At 39.0% G+C, this 13,517-nt stretch overlaps 1 protein-coding gene across 10 annotated transcripts in view; it reads right to left on the bottom strand.

Moving 5' to 3' along the window:
* The window catches only part of DTNA (dystrobrevin alpha), a 352,070-nt gene that overhangs the window by 134,807 nt on the left and 203,746 nt on the right, over nt 1-13,517 (bottom strand). The window contains exon 3 of one of the 10 annotated variants that reach the window (XM_058556971.1): nt 6,467-6,531. The exons of the other annotated variants lie outside the window; for them this stretch is intronic. The gene's annotated coding sequence lies outside the window, so the exon portion shown is untranslated. The remainder of the gene's footprint in view (nt 1-6,466; nt 6,532-13,517) is intronic. 10 annotated transcript variants of the gene reach the window in all.

The following is a 13,517-nucleotide window of genomic DNA, read 5'->3' as shown; positions in this document are numbered from 1 at the left end:
CTAAGGAATGAAACCTGCAAGCCACAAAGTGCCCATAACCTCTGCATTCCCCTTGTTCATTTTCTTCCACCTCTCCTCTTTTTATTTTATTTCTTCTTTCTCTGATCTAGCCTTCCTTTCTTGCCCTTTCTTTTTCCTTTCCTTAACTCTGCTCCTTTATTCACTTTCTTTACTTCTATGTGTACTAGGGAATGTGACTCAAATCAAAAAAATGGACAGTTCTTAGCTTGAGAGAGAAAGACCAGGCGAGTATAGTGGTAAAAGAAAAAAAAGTTATACGATGAATAAGTTTTGAGAATCTAATGTATAGCATGGTGACTGTAGTTTAAAAAAGAAGGTAACCACGTGAAGTGATGGATGTGTTAAGTAACTTGATTGCGGGAATCATTTCACAATGTATAGGTGTATCAAATCATCACACTGTACATTTTAAATATATTACAATTTTATTTGTCAATTATACCTCAATAAAGCTGGCTGGAAAAAAATTAATTTTATTCCTTTAAAAATGCAAATTTCCCTAGGAGAATCAGAAAGTTCACCTTAGTGTAATTAATTTCATTGCTTTCTTCTTAATACCTGACTGAGATAAACGCAGTGAGGAGATGGCAATTTTGATTGACTGGGAAAAAGAAATAACAATGGCTCTTGGGTGCCTTCTGGGGAGATCAGGTTTGAATGATACGCTCCAGAGGCCACATGTGGAAACCGTCTTTTGAGATAAGGGAGATGGGAGGGCAAATGGTGGAAGAGGGTAAGACAGGCAGGCAGGAGGATGTTGATATGACCACCAGGATGTATTTATGGATTCAGAACCAATAACAAAGCATAAGAAGAACACAATTCCAAATACGGTCCACGAATGGGAATGTTTACTAAATTTTTAAAAAATCCCTTTCCTCCATATCAGTTCTTCTATATGGCTCTGAAAATATTTTTGTACCAGAAGAAATATTTTTAAAGGGTAAATCGCAAGAATTCTAGACTGTAGAAGGAGCGATTTTGTTTTCATTTAAAATGAGAACTTAAGGGAACCTATATTTAACAACTTGTCAATCTAGTTTAATGTGTCAGTAGAGAGTGGAATAGAAGCTAGCCCATAGTTAAATATTAAATTAATTAATATCATGCTATTTTTTCCTTTCCCCATCAAATTGTCTCAGTGGAGAATATCTCAGGCTAATATAATATAAAACAACTCAGAAAACAGCAGTGACATCGTAGGGACTCTGATGATTGCTATCCAATAAAAGCACAGCCACGTATACGGGGTTAATGAATACACATGCCAAAATTAAATGGGCCACATGGAAAAGAAACAGGCAGGGCGTATGAGCAGCCAAAAGTTATGGCTGCAAGATCCCCGGCAGTAAACAATGGTGTTTTGCACACCGTGGTTCTTTCCCTGAGACGAGGGTTGACTGGCATGACAGGAGTACAGAATGGAAAGAGAAGAAACAGAGACAGCCCTTATTTTTTGCCTCTGGATCTGTTTCTGTGAATTATAAGGCTCTTAGTTATGCCCTTTCCATTGAAGAGAATTTGTCTGAAATTAAGCAATGACTGGAAGAAATCTCTGTTTCTTGAGAGAGTCATGGCTCTAAGTTGGTGGCTGCCAAGAATTTGAGGGGGGAAGAATAGCCAGTGGGAACCTGCCTTCTTTTTCAGTCTTGAATCAAGCAGGCTCTCTGAATCATCTTGTTGAGGCAGAGGCATGAATGCCTGGATTATGTAGCAGGAAGGGACTAAGATTCATTCATTGATAATAATAACAATCATAGTCAACATTTATTAAGTGCTTACCATATGTGGGTAGGCTCTGAACTAAGCATTTTACGTGAATTATCCTATTTCTTTCTTATCCTAACTCTGAGACAGGTCATATTATACTACCCTGTTGTATAGATGAGAAAACCAAGGCTGATAAGGTAGATAGAAGAATGGCACCCCAAGGATGCACATGTCCTAATCCTCAGAATTTGTGAATATGTTACCTTACCTGGCAAAAGGGATTTTGCAGATGTGATTAAGTTAAGGATCTTGAGATGGGGAGATTATCCTGAAGTATCTGGGTGGGCCCAACGTAATTATGAGTCCTTACAAGAAAAACAGAGAGACTTTGAAGATGAAGGAAAGGCCCACAAACCAAGGAATTCAGGCAGCCTCTAGAACCTGGAAAAGGCAAGTAAATGGATTCTCCTCTAGAACTTCCAGAAGGAAAGCAACCCTGCTTACACCTCGATTTTAACACAGTCAGACCCATCTTGGACTTCTGGACTTCCAGAACTGTAAGATAATAAATTTGTGTTGCTTTAAGCCACTAAATTTGTGATAATTTGTTATAGCAGCAATAGGAAACTAATACAACTGAGAAAGCTTAAGAAACCTCAACAAGGTCACATTGCTGGTAGCCACAGAACCAGGATTTGCACTTCAGAAGTCTCTCCAGAGGCTGTGTACTTAGCCATCATGCTGCATGCCCTCCCTATTCCAACTTAGACTCTACTAGCTCCTAAATACCACCTATCTATTTATTGAGACCTACTGTATTAATTCCTAATTTTCATGGTTTACTTAATCCTCTGATCTGGTGGTGTCTCCCTTTTTACAGATGAGGAAAGTGAGGCTTAGAGATTTTAAAGAGCTGAATTTAAACCTAGATCAGCCTGACTTTTATTTCCAGCTTTTATTCTCTTCATTCTACTGCCATATATGTTTGACCAACGTTTATTGAGCATCTGCTAAATACTATCATAAAACACAAACCCAAATTTGAGTACTTTGCCCCTCAGTAATTCTTGAACACATCTCCATGGCTCGTACAGGAGTCACTATGTCAACTAAACTCTAGGAATATTCCACTTCAAAGGGTTAGTGGTGGAATCCCTTGGCACAAGCCCTTTCAATCTCAGGGGTTTCCTGATTAGAATTAATCAGGCTATACTCTGATCCCATCTACATCAATACATTTAATTAGCTCTGACTGTTTAATTAATATGGTCAAATTTAATAGAGGTAAGTATAGTAAAGAATATTTTCAGATTATTAAAATATGAGATCACACATCTGACTATCACAATAGAAGAATGATTGGAACCCCAGTCTCCCACATAACCAAAATCATCTGGCCCTGCTTATAATAGATATAATATTCTGAATCATAAAAGTAGCCAGCTAACCAAAGGGTGTGGAAATGAGGTGCCTGCTACTGGGAACTTTATGATCCCCAAAAGCCAGTACCACAATGAATGATACTAACCCAATTAAAAGATCACATCCCTTTATGATGTTATGTTATTCTTACCATAATATAAAGGACAAAGGGATATACAATACAATTCTGTAGAAAACAGACCTGCTCAGAGAGTCAAAAAACTAAGGTAATTTTCAAACCATAATTTCCCAAGTTAATGCTTCTAAATGGAATAAATAAAACACACACACACATACACACACACTGTGCTTCTCTGACTCATGATGCTCATACTTCAAACTACCCCCACTGCACAGACACCCCACTAGAAACAGTCACAGCGATGCAAAGGAAGAACTACAGAACTTGAATAAAACATTGTTAGCCAAATAGCATTAACACCACTGTGGATATAGTTTTGAGATTGTAAAAGCCACTCTTGTGATGCATCACTGTGCACCCTCTCTGTGAATCTGTGACTGCTGAAAGCAAGTGTTCCCGATTCATGCGTCAGTGTCCGCGTTTATGGAAACAAGTGTCCCTGAACCTCGTGAGAACAGAGCAAAGGATAATAAGCAGGAGGCTCGGTGTCCCAGACAGAACAAGCAGTTCTTTTTTAACAAAGGCTTTGGCCAAGGGGTACTCAAGCCATTTCCTGGCGGCGCTGGGCACACAGACCGGCGTGCACCATTTCACTGTCATTCAGTGCACCAGAGCGGTGATGCATTTAATAGCCCGTTAGTGACTTCAAAGATTTAATGAGTCTAAACTACTACCTGGAAATGAGTAGACACTGAGAGAAATAACTACTAAAAACCTTTCTTTAAAAAAACTCCAAAAGCTGTTGAAACGGCTTCTGGGATTTAGGAAGTTTACTATATGGGACCAACAGTATCCTTTGAGCTCACATAGTGTAGAAATCCATCTCAGAGATGTTCCCTTCCAGCTGTGAGCTGTTACATTATTAGGCATAAAAAATGAATCAGTCTTGCCTCTTACACAGTTACATAACGTCAGGCCACCTCAAACAAAAGCCAGAGCCTGCATAAAATTTCAGGGGCAAACAAAAATGGTGCGTAAATAAAGAAGTCAGACCAAGAAGTTCCTCATTATTACTTTCCCATTTGTGATATGTGTCTGTACTACTGTTTCTCAACTTTGTGGTGTCACTTGGTGAGAACAATGACCCTCAGAAGTCAAGTGATAGGTCCAAGGCCGCACAGTGAAGCAGCAAAGCCAACAATAGAATTTAAATTTCTTGGGTCCTGGTTAGATGTTTCAGTATATAATATTGCCTTCACAAGTCAAAGCCACTTTCTGTCTATTCTGATTTCCAAATCTATTTCTTTGAGCTAGCCCCTCTACTGTAAAAGCTCTCTAGAGAACTCTTATCAAGAAATGACCATGCAGTGTTAGGGATGGGGGCGGGGGATGAAGAATGAGAACCTTGGAGTTCACAAGCCTTTGTCTTTACCACAAGGGTCCACAGAAGTCCTTTCAAGCAAGCAAGTCATTGCCCTGTGGCATCATATGCCTGAAAATGTTTTAAACTTTAGTTACTGTTCTCTAAGGTCCATTAATAGTCTGCAAAGCAGCCAAGCTAATGAGACCTTGAAATGACACAGCTTTTTAAAGTTTGATGTGCCTTTGTTCATCCAAACTTTAGGATTATGCCAATATTTTATGAAGGTGTATAGAGGGAAGACTATTTGTGATGGTGAAAAGTCGAAAGAGAACTGGACCTCTCATCTCCAAACAAAAAGAAGAAAATAATGGTCACTTTCAGTTTTTAAATATGTCATTTAGAGTATGACAAATGTTTTTATTTTTAATATAGAGCCTGCCTATGTCCTAATCATGCAGAATCAGAGTCAGGTGTTTTGTAGTTTAAAAAGTCCAAGCTAGTTTCGTAGCCTTTCTTTGCAAAACTTGTCAAGAGTTATTTGCGACATGATCTCAGAAACTTTCTCTAGCACAGCATTCTGCACTAATCCTCCATTAACGTGCTGCTCACAGCTCTGGGCTCTCAGAACCAGGACCCTTCCAAGACTGTTAACTATGCACAAAACTCTAGATATAAGCAGTATGGGAAAGGGGCATTACTATTAGATCAACATTGCTTACTGTCAAATGCTCTCCTCTTACGGACACAGTAGCCTCTTGACAGTAGAGGGAAGGGATTCCCAGATCAGGACAGCAGACAGAAGGAGAGAATGAAGAGGCCAAGGTGTAGCAAGAGGCAACAGGAGAGAGAGGGGCTATACCAACCTCAAAAAGGTATCCAGGCTCAGCCTGGTTTACTTGGTAATCAGGATTTTTAGTAAACCATATGTTTTGAATGGCAAACAGCCAATGTGGACGCCTTTGTTTTGAAAGAAGTCGACACACTAGGTTGTTTAATTTCTGAGGTCTTGGGGTAGTCTCCTCACTAGCTGAGCATGTATGGTATGTGCCTATCTTGGTTTAGATGTTGTGCTTCTGTTAGAGCAGCTTGTGACTACATGAGCTCATTTAGAAGCCCATTGCGTCTAATGGTCTCTGCGGTAAACTAAGAAGCATTTTGGAGAATAGCAAGTAAAAGCAGGATAGACTTCCCATTGCCTTTAATTTAAAGTCCAAAATCCTTAAAATGGCTTTGTAGGTCCTGGCTCATCCTAGGTCCTGTAGGTTCATCCTAGGCCCATATCTCTCTGTTCACTTACTGCACTGCAGTCACACAGGCCCCAGGGCCTTCCCTTCTGCTGATTCCTTTGCCTGGAATTGTCTCTTTTCTCCTCACCGTGCATATCCTAACCCCCTCAGCCCCAAACCTGGCCAGTTCCCATTAGCATCACTACCCCAGGGCAGCCTTTTCTATTTCTCTAATATACTCTAGCTTTCATGATGCCCTCATAATTTACTTTTATTACAGCTATCACAATTACAGTCATAAAATACTTTATGAAATTGTTTTTGGTGTCTGTTTCACTCATAAGACTGTCAGTTTCACAAAGGCAGGCACCATCTCAGTGATGTTCATTAGTAGCACTAGTGCCTAGAATGAATGACATCAGGGAAGATTACACTGACTGCAGGCCATTCGGGTGGCTTACACTTCACAGAGGAGGAAAGAAGGAGCAGAAAGAAGGAAGATCTCTGTGCACAGGCTTTAAATAATTCAAGCAGTAATTACAGAATATTCATCTGACAGTAAACACACAGGATGAAGTGGAGATGGGGAGAGACTAAAAAGCTTAGGAAATGTGACCTAGAAGGGCCGGTAGTGGAACTTACAGATAGAGAGCTGTTCCCAAGAACCGAGAGGCCTCCTCTCTCTCAGCAGCCCTTGGTTGTACATCCTGTAAGAGGGAGGACCATGATGACATAGATGGCTCAGTTGTCGCTAAGAAACTCCTTAGAAATAAAATGAGAGAAATGGTTCACTTTTACTCTTAGAGCTTCAAATATATTTTTAAGAGATGGGGAGATGTGGTGAAGAAGAACAGACTACCTTAGAAGAAATAATTAAGATTTCACTTAAGTGAAGTTTCATGATCATTTCACAAAATAATTTTGCACAGATATTTATTGTATTACGTTTTAAACTGTATGATGTTTGTGGATGTGAATTTAGATAACATTCATAGGTATAATTTGACTCCATCTCCCTAATAAATGTTAGTTAGTTCTTTCTTTGATGATTAAGATAGTCTTTACATACATCAAAAATATACAGTCCTGATTGAGGTAAGCAGGATGGTCAATTTTGGATAACTCTGAATATTTTCAAAGAAGCCAAATATCCTTCAAATATTAATATTTTCACTATGCTGCTGTTCAAAAATGAATACAAATTAATTTTTACTACTCCTCAACTTTGAATGGAGCTAATTTCTTCCCGAACCAAAGAAGATGAAATGTATTGCCTTGTGGCACCTTAGCCCTTCTTGACAAAACTAAGGATGTTTGGCAAACTAGGAAGATTAAAGTATATGAGGAAAAAGAAGAGAATTATTCCTCAGATTCTGTCATTTCTAGAACCAGATAGGGTATTTTTAATTTTTCAAAATTCACTACTGAATTTTCCATCACTATTTTCAAACAGGACCTGTACTCAAACAACTTGGTGGATGCATTATGTTTTTGGCTAAAATGTACTATGAAAATTTTTCAAAGATTCATAATGTCACTCTTATTTTAAATGCACAATTTTGAATAGCCCAAGAGTATGTGGGCAAATGTCTTTCAATCCTAAGAAGTTTAAAGCATTTAAATGAAGCCAAAAATTACAGAGTACTGAGATTTTTACCCTTATAAAGCTGACTCCATCTTCTCTAAGTCCAGCCTAATGGTTTTAGAATCTAGAGTTCAATTTTATCTGTACAATCTTTCATTCTTCTCCTATTTTAAGACCCATGATACAATGGCTATGGAAAGCAATTCAATTCCCCATTTGGTGACAACTGCTTATTATAAAACCAATGGGAAATGTACATCTTAAATAGTTTTTCCTGGGTGGATGTATTCATATTAATTATGGCTCACATATAATTTATTTGAAAAGATTCTCCTATAGATTTTATAAATGAAATCTCTAACACATGGAAACAAATGATAAATAGTGTATGCACACATATGTGCAGTGTGCAAATACTAATTAGGGAAAGTAACATTTTAGAATTTAATGAGGTTTTGCTCTCTTGTAATTACAACTTTTATCAGTGTTAACAGCCAACCTGAAGGCATGACTACAGTACTACGTCACTAGTGTTTATGAGCACTCCCCATGTGCAGGGCATTGAACCAGAATTTCCAACTCCACGGCATAGATGCTGGCTAGGTATATTTGCTGTAAAGTTAAATTCTGTATATTGAATACTATATTCTCACTGATTTCAATTTTTAATTGAGAAACAAATTCCAGAAGTAGTAAGGTCATCAGAAGTAGTCTTCAGGGGTGGGATGGAGTAAGGATCCTGCATGATATAATAAAAGAAGGCAGAGATAAAGGTGAGGAAGTGGCTAGTTTCTCCTTCAGTGGCCTTGTGTGAACCGATCCCTTTAAAAGTTAGGCCAATGGCCTGGTGGCGTAGTGATTAAGTTTGCGCGATCCACTTTGGCGGCCCGGGATTGGCAGGTTCGGATCCCCAGCGTGAACCTATGCACCGCCATGCTGTGGCAAGCGTCCCACATATAAAGTAGAGGAAGATTGGCACAGATGTTAGCCCACGGCCAATCATCCTCAGCAAAAAGAGGAGAATTGGCAACAGATGTTAGCTCAGGGCTAATCTTCCTCACCGAAAAAAAAAAAAGGCCCAGGAGGAGCTGCCTCTTCTGGCTGGCAAGTGGAATGATAGTGTGTTGCAACATGAGGCAAGGCAATGAAATAATGCAATAAATTTTCAAGAGCCATACTAATTAATAATAACAATAATAATAAAAGAAAATCAACAGCAGAAAATTTCAACATAATTTATAATGTTTTTTTGCTCTTCTTGGTATCTGATGCTCACCCTCCATTCTCAAAGCTCCTAGCATGTAAGGTTGCCAGATTTAGCAAATAAAAAAATTTTTTAGTGTAAGTACGTCTCAAATATTGCATAGGACATACTTATACTAAAAAATTATTACTTATTTATCTGACAGTGAAATTTAACTGCACATCCTGCATTTTATCTGATGATCCTACTAACATAGCACTTTAGACTCAGAAAATATTTGCTGGGCTATTTAATTTTCTTTACTTTGGATTATAGAAGAGTCTTCCCCAGCTTGCTGATTTTTATTTTTGCCGTGGAATCTTTGCTTCCAATTAATTCTTCAACTGGATCCAGGCATCTAAAACAGATAATCAGGCAGTTGCTCTGGTAGGGGGAGGAGGGCAGAACCCAGCCCACTCAGGCTCCCATCCCTTACTACTGTTTGAAATCCATTTCTTTAGCCCAGACTCATTTTCAAATGAAAATAGAGGCCCACAGAGGTGGGTGACTTAAATCTAGTGTCTTTGCTTTGTAATACGCTGTCACTGCATATATAGGCAACTTGACAGTACAGGAATGAGTTATATTCCTAAAGTTAATTTACAAGCTTCTTTATAGCACAGAGCACATTTTCATGTTCAGGAAATGCTGTAACATTAAAGTTAGATTATTAGATTATTTTGGTAGCTCAAAAGCAAATTATCTGCCATGGAAAAATATTAGGGAAAAACCCCCCAACTATTTAAAATTAATTATGGGTAAGATAAGTTTTCCTGGACTAGTCTAAAAACCTAATAATCATGGTTCGTGTTAGTGAGACAATGTGGAGGCAGGCGAAAAAATATTCTACTGTCTTTTTTCATCTTCAGGGAGACTGATAAACCCAATAGGAATAGGTAGGAGACTAATATGGTGGGGAGAACAGAAAATGCAGAGAAACAAGGAGTGAATGAAGAAATTGAGGATCTGCTAGTCTTTCCAAACTCTTAGAAGCTCACAACATTCCGAGAACCTCCTACGTGCCTTCACCATCCCTCACCTGCCCTGTCACTTCTTCTTCCTATAAAGTCACTAACTCTAAAGAAAGAGAAAAACCCTCCATACCTAACATCTCTCGGTTTATTCATTCCTCTATTCATTAATGCAATGAAGAATTAAATATGTGGGCCCGACACAGTATGAGGCATTGGTGACACCGTGGTAAACAAGACAGAAATAGTTTCTGCCCTCAGGGAACTTACAGTCTTATGGGGGAGAAAGACATTAAAATAATTAATGATACTTGTGGTAAGTGAGACCCAAGGAAGTATGGTTACTGTGAACAATGGCTACCTAATACAGAATCATCATCATCATAATCATCATTTATTATGCATTATATGCAAAGTATTTTACATCCCTTATATCTAAATTTCAAACAAAACTTGGAAAGGAGCAAGATAGGTATTATTGTCACTATTTTTAAAAGATAATGGAAAACTTCCTTTTTTTATTTATAACCTTGACTGTCTTCTGAGGAGGCCATTGGGAGATGCTTTGTTCTGCTAGCATCTTGATATATTTGAGTATGAAAGTTTGGAACAAGAACAGAAGAGAGCTAAATTTCTCTGCATAGCAAGAGGGAAAATATTTGTAGTTCCTAAGAAACAATCAGGAGGCATCTGTGGGGAGTGAAAAACAGGAGGAGAAGATAGAGGTTGCCAGAGAGATGAAAAAGCTGTGTGGTCCTCCCTCCCATTCCTACCAGTCTTTGCTAACCTCAAACCTTCAGTGAAGTTACTAGACATGACAGTGTGAGTGAATTCTTTGGTGGATGCTGGAGAGGGGGGCAGAGTTTCACTTGCAATCTGATAAAGAGAGAGAAGAGAATATAGCTTGTATAATATTGAAGCCAGAGGAATAATAGGTTAAGGGACAGTAATCCCCAAGAATTCCCAAAGGTTGTGGGAAGGGTTTAGACTTTCACATTGGTTCACAGCAACTTTATCTGACTTCCCAAGAGGCTAGGAAGTCTCAGCTGACAACTGGATTATCCGAATGAGGACCTGTGGACTCAGAGAGATCCCAGAGCTCATTATTGCGTCAAAATTATATTTGAACCTAAATCTGACTCCAAGGTCTGTGTTCTTCCTACATTGTCATGCTTTCTGAGTTTTGCCAAGAAGGGCACAAGGGGCCATAAGGCAATACTTCTCACGCTCTATGGCTCTGAAAGGAATTAGCTCCAGACTGACCAGGGTACAGGATTGTCCTTCTCATGTCAGAGTCCCCAGCAATGGTGTATTGCTTTAATGCTTAAAGTTCAAAGCACTTTTACATACATTACTCAACGCATGGAATTTTACTTCTCCTGAATGAAGAACTAAATAGATTGTGTTAAATAAGTCCCAAGAGTTTGTTAGTACTTCTTACTACAAATTACTCATCCAGCAGTTCCTTCCTGGGCATTATCTACAAGGTGCAGCTTTGCCAAATACAGACACTCAGCTGGAGCAAATGTAGAACTTGTATTGGCTGTACTTGTAGACAGACTTCAAGAGCAACTTGTACACCCTGTAGGCTTTGGAAAGAAAACTGGGGACATAATGTCCTGGTTTAAGCAAATGCCTACATTTATTTTTGGAATTATTTCTTGGATGGGGCAGATGAATTTTTTCATGCAGAACCAAGGACAGGAAACAAGACGGTTAAGGAAACAAACTCTGAGATCTTAAAGCTCTACTTAACGTATCCAGTGTGTCCTGGAGGTTTAATCACTAGGTAGAGTAAATCCTCAGTAGGTATAAACTTAGGTTCCTTTATATTGTCTGCTTTGGTTGGGGACCTGCCAGACCTACAAAGACTATTATTCCAGGTTGCCATTTTTGTCTTTCCACCTTGAATTTCCCATCTCCTGTCTTCTTTGAGTCCAAATTTAGATTATGTTTACTGCTATATCTTTGAGAGTACCTAGTATGCTGATGAAAATATTCTTTGGATGCCAAATATGGAATATGCCCGACCTTCTTCAAAAAAAGCTTAGAAACTTGAGGGTGAAATTCTTTTAATGTGTTTGAATCCTACGTCTAATTTTAATGTATGGAAAATACCCAACATTTTACCTAAGGCACATGTTCTGACATATTATTTTCTTTGTTATCTTTTCTCAAAGCAGTGTTCTTAGGGGAGATAGAATCAACTGGTCAAGTAGATGTATAATTCAGAAGGTATTAAAACTTTTCTTTGCCTCCTTTGTCATTTGTCACACACAGAAACACAGAATGTCTCTCTCTGTCCCTTGATTGTGGATGAAGCAGCCAAAGGAGCTTCAGAAAGACAAACATTTTGGAGCGAGGGTTTGGCTATGGTGTTAGACATACCTTAGTTCAAATCCCCTCACTGCCATGTGCTACCTGCATGTTCTTGGGCAAATAAATTCTTCTTGCCTTCCATTTCCTTCTTTGAAATTTCAAGAAATTTATCTTATGTAATTCTACAAGGACTGATGAGGTAATTTTGTCAAATGTCTGGCATTGTACCTATTAGTTTCTGTCACTGACATCTGTCCTTCCAGTATTTCCTTTCCTCCTTTTCTCCTGTAACTTCTCTTGTAATGTATTCCATGTGATTGCTGTGGGGCTGACTTTGTTTCCTTTCAGATATAGAGGTGGACAACCGAACCAGGCCTGGGGGTCAGAATACCTCATCTCCTTGGCCACTGTGACCATTCAGGGCTGTGCACACAACTCAAGCCAGCCTTTGCCATTTACTTGCTGGGATCTTGTTTGAGTTACTAAGAAAAACTCCCTGCTGGGGATGTGAAGGGGATGGTATGTGATTTGCGTGCTGCTGGCAGCCATCTTACTCACAGCTTTGAAAGTCCTTGTAAGAGACACAAGATCTGGTTGTGCTGGTTGAGTAGGACTAACTGGGAATAAAGCTAAGCAGAAACAAGCGGAGTCTAGAAAGTGGGAAAGATAGAGGTTTGGGGATGTCCTCTGTGTCTCCGGATCTAAACAAGTTTGAAGCCAGGGGTTCCTGGGCTCTTTTATTTACATCAGCTGATTCCTCCTTTTATGCTGGTTGGAGAGGTATTTCTCTCTCTGGCAGCAGGAGGAGCCTATTATAATCCCCTTCTGTTCTCATGTATTACTTTACACAAATTAAAAAGAGGGCCTTGTTTTTTCCTTCTCTTTCACAAAATAATTTTTGCCCTGCTTCCTTACTATATAGAAAAATTCCAAAAATTTTACAAAAGAAAATAAAAACCATACTATTAATGTTTTGGTTGACATCCTTCTTGCCTCTTTTCCATACATAGCTGCATTCACATTAAGCATTCAATTTCAAATTCTGCTTCTCTCACTTAATTTATGTCACACCATTGCAAAAGAAGTACATATCACTGAAGAAAATTTAGAAAACACAAGAAAGTAAAGACAGAAAAATTAATCTATTACCATAGATTAATCATCACTAACATTTTGCTTTCCTTCCTTCTTTCTATCTTTCTCCACTTTTTACTTTCAATATCAGGATTTGATGGTAGATGGTATTTTATAAAAAGTATATTCTCAGGCTGGCCCCATGGCTTAGCAGTTAATTGCGTATGATCCGCTGCTGGTGGCCCAGGTTTGGATCCCGGGCGCGCACTGATGCACCGCTTCTCCGGCCATGCTGAGGCCGTGTCCCACGTACAGCAACTAGAAGGATGTGCAACTATGACATGCAACTATCTACTGGGGCTTTGGGGGAGAAAAGCAGGAGGCCTGGCAATAGATGTTAGCTCAGAGCCGGTCTTCCTCAGCAAAAAGAGGAGGATTGGCATGGATGTTAGCTCAGGGCTGATCTTCCTCACACACACGCACACACAAAATAATAAAATA

Source organism: Diceros bicornis, chromosome 16, assembly GCF_020826845.1.
Source record: "Diceros bicornis minor isolate mBicDic1 chromosome 16, mDicBic1.mat.cur, whole genome shotgun sequence".
In the NCBI taxonomy this organism is placed as follows: Eukaryota; Metazoa; Chordata; class Mammalia; order Perissodactyla; family Rhinocerotidae; genus Diceros; species Diceros bicornis.
The sequence above is the reverse complement of the archived record's forward strand: the minus strand, read 5'-3'. Positions and strand labels throughout refer to the sequence as shown.